An 11,649-nucleotide genomic window follows, 5' to 3' on the forward strand; every position below is an offset into this window, starting at 1 on the left:
ATGACCGTATTTATGAATTGAGCCCTATAAGGCTGGTTGTAATGGGGAGCATTATATATATACTAGTAGTATCATGCATGCATATATATATATGATAGTGTAGCTAGGATACTACTTTCGTAATGCACAATATCATAAGTTAACATATTAGGTTGCCTTACTAATTGTCATGCATCACACAAAGTAGTAGTACAACATTTAATATGACACGGTATCATGATATGATACCACATCCTCTCTTGTGTGCCACATCATCCAAAAAGTCTAGTTGGCATGCATGATACCACTTATGATAATACCATTACAACCATCCTAAACCGGAAAGGAAGGGGAGTATGAGACTAGCCACAATGGAGAGTAGTACACTAGTAACATACACGTATCCTTAGACTATATATGTTACTACCTTCATAGTGGGTAGTAACATAAGTGCAGTGTCATGCAAAGCTTCATTTCTTAGGTTACAGACTCATATTTCATTGGGACATGCATGTGATGCTACAGTAACTAGCTAAGTTACTGAAACTATCTCTCTCCTCATTAACTTATTGCCACATAAGCAAGTTTGCTGAGTTGGAGTCGGTGTTACTGCTGAAGTTACTCCCACTGTGGCTAGTCTGATACTAGCTAGTCGTCTATGATATACTAGCTACCTCACTAAGAGCATGGTTAATAATACAGCCAAGGGTCGGCTATAAGAAGTTGCCATGTCATATACAACCAACCTCTTAGCGGGCATGTACAATAATAAGTTTTATATACGTACTAGTTTATCAATAGTTGGCCCACCTTACATCCTCACAAAGTGTCTTGGGTCTCATGTTGCATCTGGCTCTACTAACCAAGAGCCCACTTCTCTTCTTTTCCTCCAACTAATAAGCACACTTATATTACTCTATTCCTTATAGCCAGACTACCCACAGTGGGAGTAACATAGGTAGTAACATCACACATATCTAGATAAAATAGATGATGTGGCAAGCAATAAATGAAGAAATGGAGGAAAGTGGATATGTGTGATGCTACTACCTATGTTACTCCCACTTTGGGTATAGTCTTAATTAGACTACCCACAGTGGGAGTAACATATATAGGTGGTAACATCACACTTATCTAGGCAAAATAGATGATGTGGCATGTAATTAATGAAGAAAGAGAGGCAGTGGTAACATAGCTAGTTACTGTAACATCACACATTTCAAGAAAAGATGAGTCTACAACCTAATAAATGAAGTGATGCATGACACAACACATATGTTACTACCCACTGTGGAGGTAGTAACATAGACTAGTAACATATGCATGTTACTACTCTAAGTTACTCCCCACTGTGACTAGTCGTACTATAGTATGAGACTACCCACAATGGGAGTAACATAGGTATATAGTAACATCACACATATCTAGATAAATTAAGTAGATGATGTGGCAAGCAATATATGAAGAAAGAGAGGAAAGTATTGACATAGCTAGTTACTAGTAGTATGAGTAACATCACATGTACATATCAAGGCAAGATGCGTCTATAGCCTAATAAATGAAGTGTTGCATGTTACCACACATATATGTTACTCCCCACTATATAGGTAGTAACATAGACTAGTAACACATGTGCATGTTACTAGTCTATGTTACCACCCATTGTGGCTAGTCTGAGTAGCATCACACATCTCAAGGCAAGATGAGTCTATAGCCTAATAAATGAAGTGTTGCATGTTACTACACATATGTTACTCCCCACTATAGAGGTAGTAACATAGACCAGTAACATTCTATGTTACTACCCATTGTCGCTAGTCTTATGTCACTTATTGTGCACTTACTTGCTCTAATGCATAGTATCATAGAGTAGCTAGCTAGTATCATATGTAGTACTTTATTATATTGTCATGCATGACACATAGTAGCATAACATTTATTATGATACGGTTTCATGATATGATACTTAACACTCTCTTTCTTCATTTAATTAATTCTATGACGGCTCATCAAAATTGCCTAGTTGGCATGCATGATATATACTAGCTATGATACCCCCTTACTATCAGCCTAGCAAAGGTGTACATATCATTTGTGCGTCGCTTTGTGAGTTTTCATCTGTTTGTTCGAGAAGCGGGGAGAAGTTTCAAACATTTTGGCCGTGAGGTGCGGCCACTGACATAGGCCTAGTTGGTATTTTAATTACAGAAAATTCAGATGGAGTTCGGACATCATCAAAATCAACGTGTGCTTGTGGCGTGCTCTCACGACCATGTGGAAAAAATTGGTAAAGTTTGGCACAAGTTTTGATGACCGCTCCTTCCAAACCGGAGCATCTCACATGAAGGATCATGGTTTTCCAAAAGGAGACGTGTCAATTCAAACTCCTGTGGTCGGTGACTTCATCGTTTGGCCTCATAAAAATTCCCACGGTACGCAATCACCATTATACCACGGGTTTGATTTTCTGGCGCATTTCAGGTATCGTTAGCTATATTTAAGACTTTTTTTGAGATTAACGTGCATTTTGTGCATAAAAATAAAATTACAACCGGAACTGCATGTGTTGTTGAAAGGGATGAGGATCACCGTTCGATCTGGGAGCATCCAACGGTGCAGAAATACGATCCGTGGGGTTTGGGTTCTGGCCAATCAGAAAGCACGACTCAGATCGTGGGGGGTGCGGTTTGGTCGGCACACGACTTTCATCAACGAACCGTGTGCTATTCGCAAACCAGATTGCATATTTTTGTTCACACATACTCTAGTGAGATCGATTGAGTGTGCTACCTCTATGATATAATAATAATAATAACAAAAAATAGTTCATATTCATTGCCTGAGCTGACAGCATATCAAGGTCAACATATTAACAGTTCTTACATCAACAGAAAACCAGGCATAACTCACAAATTCAGTACATGCGACAGTTCTAAATTGAATGAATTAAGTTGCAGGGTAGGCATAAAGACTAGTCCTACGGCTTAATTCCCATGTACATGGGGGAACTGGGATCATTAAGTTGACCCCGAATGAACTTGGGGTTTTTGATGATTTTATGCTTCTCTGTTGCACTGGTGCATGATCCCTTGGCTGGCAACTCATCAAATTCATTGTACTCGTCCTGATCAGCAACATCATCGACACCCGGTACCCTTCTCTTCCCATGCGTCGCTAAATGTCCGTTCTTATGCAAGGGGTCTTCCACAAAGAAAATCTGGGTAGCATCCTTGGCAAGAAAGAATGGGTCCACGTGATATGCCATCGTTGTCCTGTTAACACAGGTCTTCCTGTACTCATCAATCCTTACCTAACCAAGAGGGATCCATGCGCACGTGAATAATGCCACCTTAACTTTCACATAGTCAAGCTCCCAAATCTCTTTGGTGGTTCCATGGTATACCCTTTTATCAGCTTCATTTATAGTCATGAATTCTATTCGAAAAGAGCTGTTCGGATACGAGGCCTTCTTATCACGTTCCTCAATGTAGAATGTGTATCCATTTATGTCATATGCTTGGTACATCAACACCGTAGGTGATGGCTTTTGTGCCAACCACGTAGCAATGTCATCGATGGATCCTTGTGCCAAACGATTCTTCAGCCATTCGACGTAGTTCTTGGTGTGCTCCTTCATCTCCACCTCTGATGAAGGCACCATTGGTAAGAATCTTTGGCGTATCTCCGCCAAGTGTTCTTCGGCATAAGCGATGAGAACTGGGCTGTTAAGCAGTACTGTCAAATGGGCTTTCTCTGCCAATTCTCCGGGTGCAGCCATTTGCATGCCAGCAAGGACCAGCTTACCTTTCAGCCTTCCCTCGTGCCGAGAGAGGGGCAAACCTATAGGTCTTTGTTTCATGTATTCGGTGCAAAACTCAACCACCTCTTCCGCAGTATAACCTTGTAGGATGCTTGCCTCTAGATGGTTTCGGTTACGATAAAAGCGCTTCAGTATTCCCATGAACCACTCGAAGGGATACATGTTGCAAAGAAACACAGGACCACAATACTTTATCTCGTCGACAAGGTGCACAGTGAGATGGAACATGACATCAAAGAATGACGGTGGGAAAAACATCTCTCGGTTGGACAATATTCTTCACGATCTACAACTTTCTGCCATAGTTTGTTGAAGAAATCACAAAGGTCAATGAGTGTGTTTCTTATATATTTGTCAGATTCCTGATGGCCACTGGGAGGATTTGTGTCAACATTACGTGGCAATCATGTGACTTCATGTGTCCCAACTTAATTTTACCTGAGCTCACATCCACGAGACTTCTGATGTTTGCGCAGTAGGAAGAGGGTGTCTTAACTGACAACAAATAGGTGAAGAACTGTGTTGCTTCTTTTGTACTGAAATTGTAACTCTGGCGAGCTTTGATGAATTTGTCATCATCTTCTGCTTCACTCTTGCATTGTGATTGATCAGCAAGCATATCGAGCCGTGAACCGTCACCATCCTTTCTTTTACCTTTAATCTTAAGCAGAGTACCAAGGATGCTTTCACATACATTCTTCTCTACGTGCATGGCATCGATGCAGTGACGTACACGTAGAATCTCCCAGTAAGGTAATTTACAGAACACCGATTTCTTCTTAAACACTTGATCCTTGGGTGTTAGTTTCACCGTCAAAGGGTGGTTCTTGCCAAGCACAACATTATTTTTTTAGCCATGTTGTGGACCACCTCCCCGTCATAGGGTCTTGGGGTCACACCTGCCTCTGCCGTACCATCAAATTCAGCTTTCATCTTTTAGTATGAGTGATTCATCCGAAGAACCTACGATGATGCAAATACACTGTTTTGTGCGAGTTGGGAAGTCTTCTGCTAGCTGTCCTATCCATGCATGTGACACACCCTACATCTCCCCTTGTTTTCTGCCCTGATGTGCTGCCTAATGCCGGCATACCTTGAAAGGTGCGCACCGGCATTGCATGTCATTACAAAAAAAGACACATCCGTGACATTTTGGGCCGAACGATTTTTTTGTCATACTTATGACACTTCTATGACGATAATTGTGACAAAACCCGGTATCATCATAGATGTGGTGGGGTCCTACTTCTATGACAAAAAATCATGACCAAAAATGGGCTTTTCGTCCTGGTTGGGCCGGAGACGCAGCTGCATGACATTCTTTGGGCCGTCCATGACGGAAAAAACCGTGGTAGAAGCGAGGGCGAGGAAAATATCGGGGTGTTCCCGGTTACGATGGGTGGTCGGGGCCGAGCGATGCGCATTTCTCTCGTACACGCACACGCGTGGGTGCGAGGCGTTGGGCTCTAACTGAACCCGAGCGAGGTGTTGGGTACTAACTGAACCCGAGCGATTGCACTGCAGGCTACGCGTTACTGAACCCGAGCGATCGATCGATGACTGTTAACTGAACCCGATCGAGCAATTCCTTCGCTACTGCTGCTAGCTGAAGCCGATCAATGCTGCCTCTGGATGAACAGTGAGAATTGCGGGGGGGGGGGGGGTTGGATGAACAGTTCCCTGTGGGGGTGGTTGAACAGGACCCCGTGGTGTTGCCTATGGATGAATAGTACCCCGATCGATCGAGCCGGTTGGGGATGGATGAACAGGACCCCGTGGAGGGCAGGATGAACAGGACCACCCCGTGGAGGGAAGGATGAACAATAGGCGGTGGAGGGCTGGATGAACAGTAGCCCGTGGAGGGGTGGTTGAATAGGAGCCCGTGGAGAGGGCTGGTTGAACAGTAGCCAGTGGAGTAGCGCGCAGTCGAGGCTGGATGAACAGGAGCCCGTAGATGAACAGTCGCATGTGGAGGCTGGAGGAGGTCGACGGTGGATGAATAGTAGCCCGTGGAGGCTGGAGGGGGTCGATGGTGGAGATGAGCATGACCCCCGTTTCGACCGTAGCGCTCCAACACAAGTCCGTTTCCTCCGTTTTGCGGTACGCCACACCCCTCCCGATCAACAAGACCCCCGTTTCGACCGTAGGAGGTCCATTTCCTCCGTTTTGCGGTGCGCCAGACCCCTCCCGATGAACAGGATCCTGTTTCGAACGTGGCCGGTCGAACACAAGGCCGTTTCCTATGTTCTGCGGTATGCCAGGCCTCGTTTCCATCGGCTGTTTCGTCCAAGCCCTCCCGATGAACACGGCGACGCATTCCGTTCCGACCCAGCCGGTTGGCTCCCCATGAACATGACGACGATGTTGTTTCTCCGTTCCGACCCAGCCATGTACACGAGCCCTGGCCGTACGTATGCGCGAGTAGGCGTTCGAGACCCTTCCCGTATGTATGTACGTGACCGTATTTTCTTTCTTACACACTGGCCGCTGTACGTACGTGTACATGTACGTGCGCACCTCTACAATGACACGTGCGCGCCTCTACATCGACCAGTATGTACTTACATGTTCGCGACCAGAATGACAATGCTACGTACGCTTCGACCAGGTGGGTCCCGACTGTCAGGCACTTCCTTGCATGCGAAGATGTAGCTGGTGGGTCCCAACAGTCAGGGGGGCGAATCGTTTTTTTGCCTGGACACACTTCCTTGCGTGCGAAGATGTAGCCTGTGGGTCCCAGCAGTCAGAGGGAAACATTTTTTCATGAAATACGATGGCCCGTCCGGTGGGTCCCTGCTGTCAAGTGGAGGAATAATTATTTTGTGCATAATAAGGAGGCACTTCCTTGCTGTGGTCATGGACCCAGATGTCAGCCTCTCCACGTACAGTCCACGTCCGATAGAAGCCGTTCCTTGACCACATTGACCACGCCGCACCGAGAGCACCAGGGTGATGGACGACGGCGAGGCCTAGGAAGGGGGCGACGCGGAGGCGGGGAAGACGCGGTAATGGAAGCCCACATGGAGCGGAGTACGAGGGTTCACTGGTTTGGTTGCGGTGTGAGGCTACCGTCGCCGCAGGGCCTGGCCAGTGGTGGGAATAGTAGGGGGCGATGAGGCCTCTGCGGCAGCACAGCCGGCCATGGGAGGCAGGAGAGTGCAACACGACCGGCTGCTTTGGGCGGCTGGAGCAAGAAGACCAGAGGTTGAAGAAGCACTACGGCCGTTGGATGGACATCGTACAGTCACTGGAGCTAGAATCGTTCATATTGACTAAGTTGACAAAGCACTCCGTCCCCGTCAACTTAGTAGGCCCACAAGCCAGCCTCCCACCAAGGTGGGTCCCAACTAGCAAGGGGAATATTCATTTTTTTGTGCATAATAAGGAGGCACCTCCGGTGGGTCCGAGCTGACAGCGGGGGGAATGTAGGTAGTGGTTATGACCGATTCGATAGAAAAGAGGGACTTGATTGACCCACTTACTTCTATTATGTTAATACTAATTACTGCTGCACGTTTTTTTCGTCTAATACGTTGGCCCGTCCGGTGGGTCCCAGCAGTCAGGGGGGAAACATTTTTCGCCAAATACGGTGGCCCGTCTGGTGGGTCCCCGCTGTCAGGTGGAGGAATAATTATTTTCCACATAATAAGGAGGCACTTCCTTGCGGCTGATGTGGACCCAGCTTTTAGCCTCTCCACGTACAGTACTCTTCCGATGGAAGTCGTTCCTTGACCACGTTGACCATGCCGCGCCGAGAGCACCAGGGCGGTGGACGACATCGAGGCCTAGGAAGGGGACGACGCGGAGCCAGGGAAGATGCGGCAGTGGATGCCCATGCGGAGAGGAGTACGAGGGTTCACTGGTTCGGTTGCGGTGTGAGGCTGTCGTCGCCACAGAATAACAGGGGGTGTGGGTGAGTGGAGGGATGCCATGGCCAGCGGTGGGAGTAGTAGGGGGCGGTGAGGCCTGCGCGGCAGCACGGCCGGCCACGGGAGGCAGGAGCAGGCGACACAACCGGCGCTGCTTTGGGCGGCTGGAGCAAGAAGACCAAAGGTTGAAGAAGCACGATGGCCATTGGATGGACATTGTATGGTCACTGCAGCTAGAATTATTTATATTGACTAAGTTGACAAAGCCCTTGGTACGCGTCAACTTAGTAGGCCCACAGGTCAACTTTCGAAACGGTGCGCCCCAGATGTCAGGGGGAGGAATCATTTTTTGGGCGGGTGAAGCTAGAATATCCGAGATTGAAGAAGAAGCACGGCATTCGTTGGATGGACATCCAATGGCCACTGCTGCTAGAAGCGTGTGTTGACTATAAGTTGACAAAGCCTTGCATACGCGTCAACTCTTTTTTTTGAGGGGACGCGTCAACTTAGTAAGGCCACAAGTGTGTGGCAGAGAACTTATAGCCCATTTGAGATTTGTAAGAATGTGCGGCCAATTTTTGAATTCTAATGGAATTTACTACAACCCATTTACATTTTGTTAAAAGTACATCCCATTACAACCAACCGTTCAAAATAGAATTCAATAAAAATTTCCCACATTTTGACGGGATCCGAAATATTTTTATCCCAAAATTTCTAGTCAGATTAAATACAATTTCAATATAAATTTATATTACGTAAAAATCCAACGAAACATTGCGCTCGCAACAATTAATGAAATTAAATTTTTCAATATCCAAAAATAATATTTTATAAAGTAATTACGTGTTTGGTGCATTTTTTATAGTTACTGCCCAGTTTTTATAATTACATCCCATTTATTATTTCTTAAAGCCCATTTTCTTGTTAATCCTAATGTATCCATCCTAGGAAAGATTTGCAGCCCAGTGGGGCGGAGAATAACAACTTGACCTTGCCTGGGTATTCCTAAAAAAAGTATAGCTGGGCTAGCCATTTTAAGCTTGAAAAAAATTAATATCTAGGCTGGATATCTGGCTTGGGCTAGACGGGCCACATCCCGCTCAGTTAATAACTGCAGCGATGTTTTCGTTGTTGTTCAGAGGAGAAAAATTAATATCTGGGCTAAACATCGCTCAAGAAAAACTCTACAGTGCTCACACCTCAAAAACACAAATACTGCTCGAGCTGCTTGGTCCCAGTTGTCGGCCGCTTCTGGTGCAATTCTGTCGTTTATTGACTACATAGGTTGACAATGGTGTGGGACCCTGATGTCAGGAAACCAGGAGGAAGCAAAAAAAATTTGTTTTATATACTAATAAGGAGGCACTTGCATACGTGCGACTATGGCCCTGGTGGGTCCCTACAGTCATCCTATCTAAGTAAAGTCATCTCCTCATCCTCATGTCTGTTGACCATGTTGACAACGTGAGATGGCGGCGCCACTACGAGCGCAACAACTCGAAGGACGATGGAGAGGGCCTCACGGGCCCTACGGATGGTCTGATACAACGCCCGCTGCTCATTCGGGAAGTCAGGATCATAGGGCCACATGTCCGCGACAGCATTGTCATTCGCTTGTTCACCGGTGCTTGTTGAGGAGACAGAGGTTGCAGCATAGGTCCTCCTGCGCTGGTAGCTCTTCCGCCATTAGGGCGTCGAAGTGCGGCCGCACCTGCTTTGTGGTGAACACGGCATGAACCGGCTTGGACAGTGGCGCCGGCTCCTGGTTGGAAGCTACGTCCATCGTCTGATTGTCGTCGCTCAGCTCGGCGAGGTATCTGGCGAGCTAGCATGTCCGGCTGCTGGACCGAGTCTGGCTGCCCTGGCCCACCCAGACCGCCTCCCTCCCCCGCGCGTGCTTTTCGCCTGAAACGGCCAGTGCCGCTCGCCCCGCTTCCCGGTGCATGCGATTGCTCCTCCTTCAAACAACACAAGTGCCGTCTGTCCATCCTTCTGCCGCCCACATTAATGATACGCGGTTGCCAAGGCGGCTACTCCGGCGCCACACGTCCGTCCCTCCGCCGCCCACCATTGCTATATAAACTGCTGCGCCGGCCATAGCCGCAGTCATCCGCATCCGTTCCTATTCTCCTGTCCACACGACTACCGCCCACCATGGCTTCCTCGCGCTCCAGCGCTCTTCGGGACGGGCGGACGACGGACCACAAGGAGATGGCAGCCATTGCTGCCGACTGGCTGGCCGGCAGGCAGCCGGAGGACGAATACTTCCCAATGGAGAACATGGTAGTCGACGATCCGGCGCCAACCCCCTCCTCCACGCCATCCTCATCGGTGCATTGCACCATGACCATCGGCGAGGCCTGTGCCCAATATATGGACACGGTGAGGCAGAAGCGTGAGGAGCAGTTCCGAGAGGCGCAGGCCGACGCCGCCTACAACCACCATCTCCTCCAGGAGTACCTGCAGGCGGAGAAGCAGATCACCGTGGAGCGGGTGGAGCAGGAGGCGCTGCTCGACTCATACGGCTTCGCCCGCGAGGGCCGCCTCGAGCGCTGGTGGTACCGCATTCGGGAGGACGAGGCAGAGGACAATGCCGGCTCCGATGAGTCCCCGCTCTGGTGGCATCGACTAGGCCCCGCGGTGCAAACAACAAGGCAGGGGACAGCGTCGGCTCCGCTGAGGCCCCACCCTGCTGGCAACCGGGGGGGGGGGAGGATTTCCCCCGCTCTGCTGAGGCACCGCCCACCGGCAATGAGACATAGGACATCGCCAGCTCCGCCGAGGCCCCGCCCCGCTGCCAGCGAGGTCGCGCCACATAGAAAACGAGGAAGAGTAGAACATGGTAGGTCGCCGCCGCCCGGGTCCAAGTAAGGCCACCGCTGCTACCCTCAGTTGAAGCCAAGCTAGGCGGGTTGACCACTGACGGCCGGTTAGCTTCCTGGCGGCAACGTGGAGTCGGAGAGCTATGTTGGAGAAGGACGCTGCTTCTACTTAACTGCTGGTGCAGTTGGCTGACTGACTGATAACCCACAAGTATAGGGGATCGTAACAGTTTTCGATAAGTAAGAGTGTCGAAGCAAACGAGGAGCTAAAGGCAGAACAAATATTCCCTCAAGTTCTATCGACCACCGATACAACTCTACACGCGCTTGATGTTCGCTTTACCTAGAACAAGTATGAAACTAGAAGTGCTTTGTAGGTATTGTTGGATAGGTTTGCAAGATAATAAAGATTACGTAAATAAAAAGTAGGGGCTGTTTAGGTAAAGACACAACTAAGTTAGTTTTAGTAAAGAGCTTTTTGTTACGAGAAAGTTATTTGTCCCTAGGCAATCGATAACTAGACCGGTAATCATTATTGCAATTTTATTTAAGGGAGAGGCATAAGCTAACATACTTCCTCTACTTGGATCATATGCACTTATGATTGGAACTCTAGCAAGCATCCACAACTACTAAAGATCATTAAGGTAAAACCCAACCATAGCATTAAAGCATCAAGTCCTCTTTATCCCATACGCAACAACCCCCTTACTCGGGTTTGTGTTTCAGTCACTCACGCAACCCACTATAAGCGAATCATGAACGTATTGCAACACCCTACAGTGGGGATCCCTCACGCTTGCGCGACACGGAGAGCACCATAGGACAACACCAATAATAAAACATGCAACTCAAACCAATCACGATCATCAAATAACACATAGGACAAAACAGATCTACTCAAACATCATAAGATAGCCATACATCATTGGGAAATAATAGCGTTGAGCACCATGTTTAAGTAGAGATTACAGCAGGTAAGAGAGAGGTTACACCGCTGCATAAAGGGGGGAAGAGTTGGTGATGATGGCGGTGAAGTTGTTCGTGAAGATTGCAGTGATGATGATGGCCACGGCAGCGTTCCGGCGCCACGGAAGAGAAGGGGAGAGGGGGCCCATTCATCTTCTTCTTCCTTGACCTCCTCCCTAGATGGGAG

Source organism: Triticum aestivum, chromosome 2A, assembly GCF_018294505.1.
Source record: "Triticum aestivum cultivar Chinese Spring chromosome 2A, IWGSC CS RefSeq v2.1, whole genome shotgun sequence".
NCBI lineage: Eukaryota > Viridiplantae > Streptophyta > Magnoliopsida > Poales > Poaceae > Triticum > Triticum aestivum.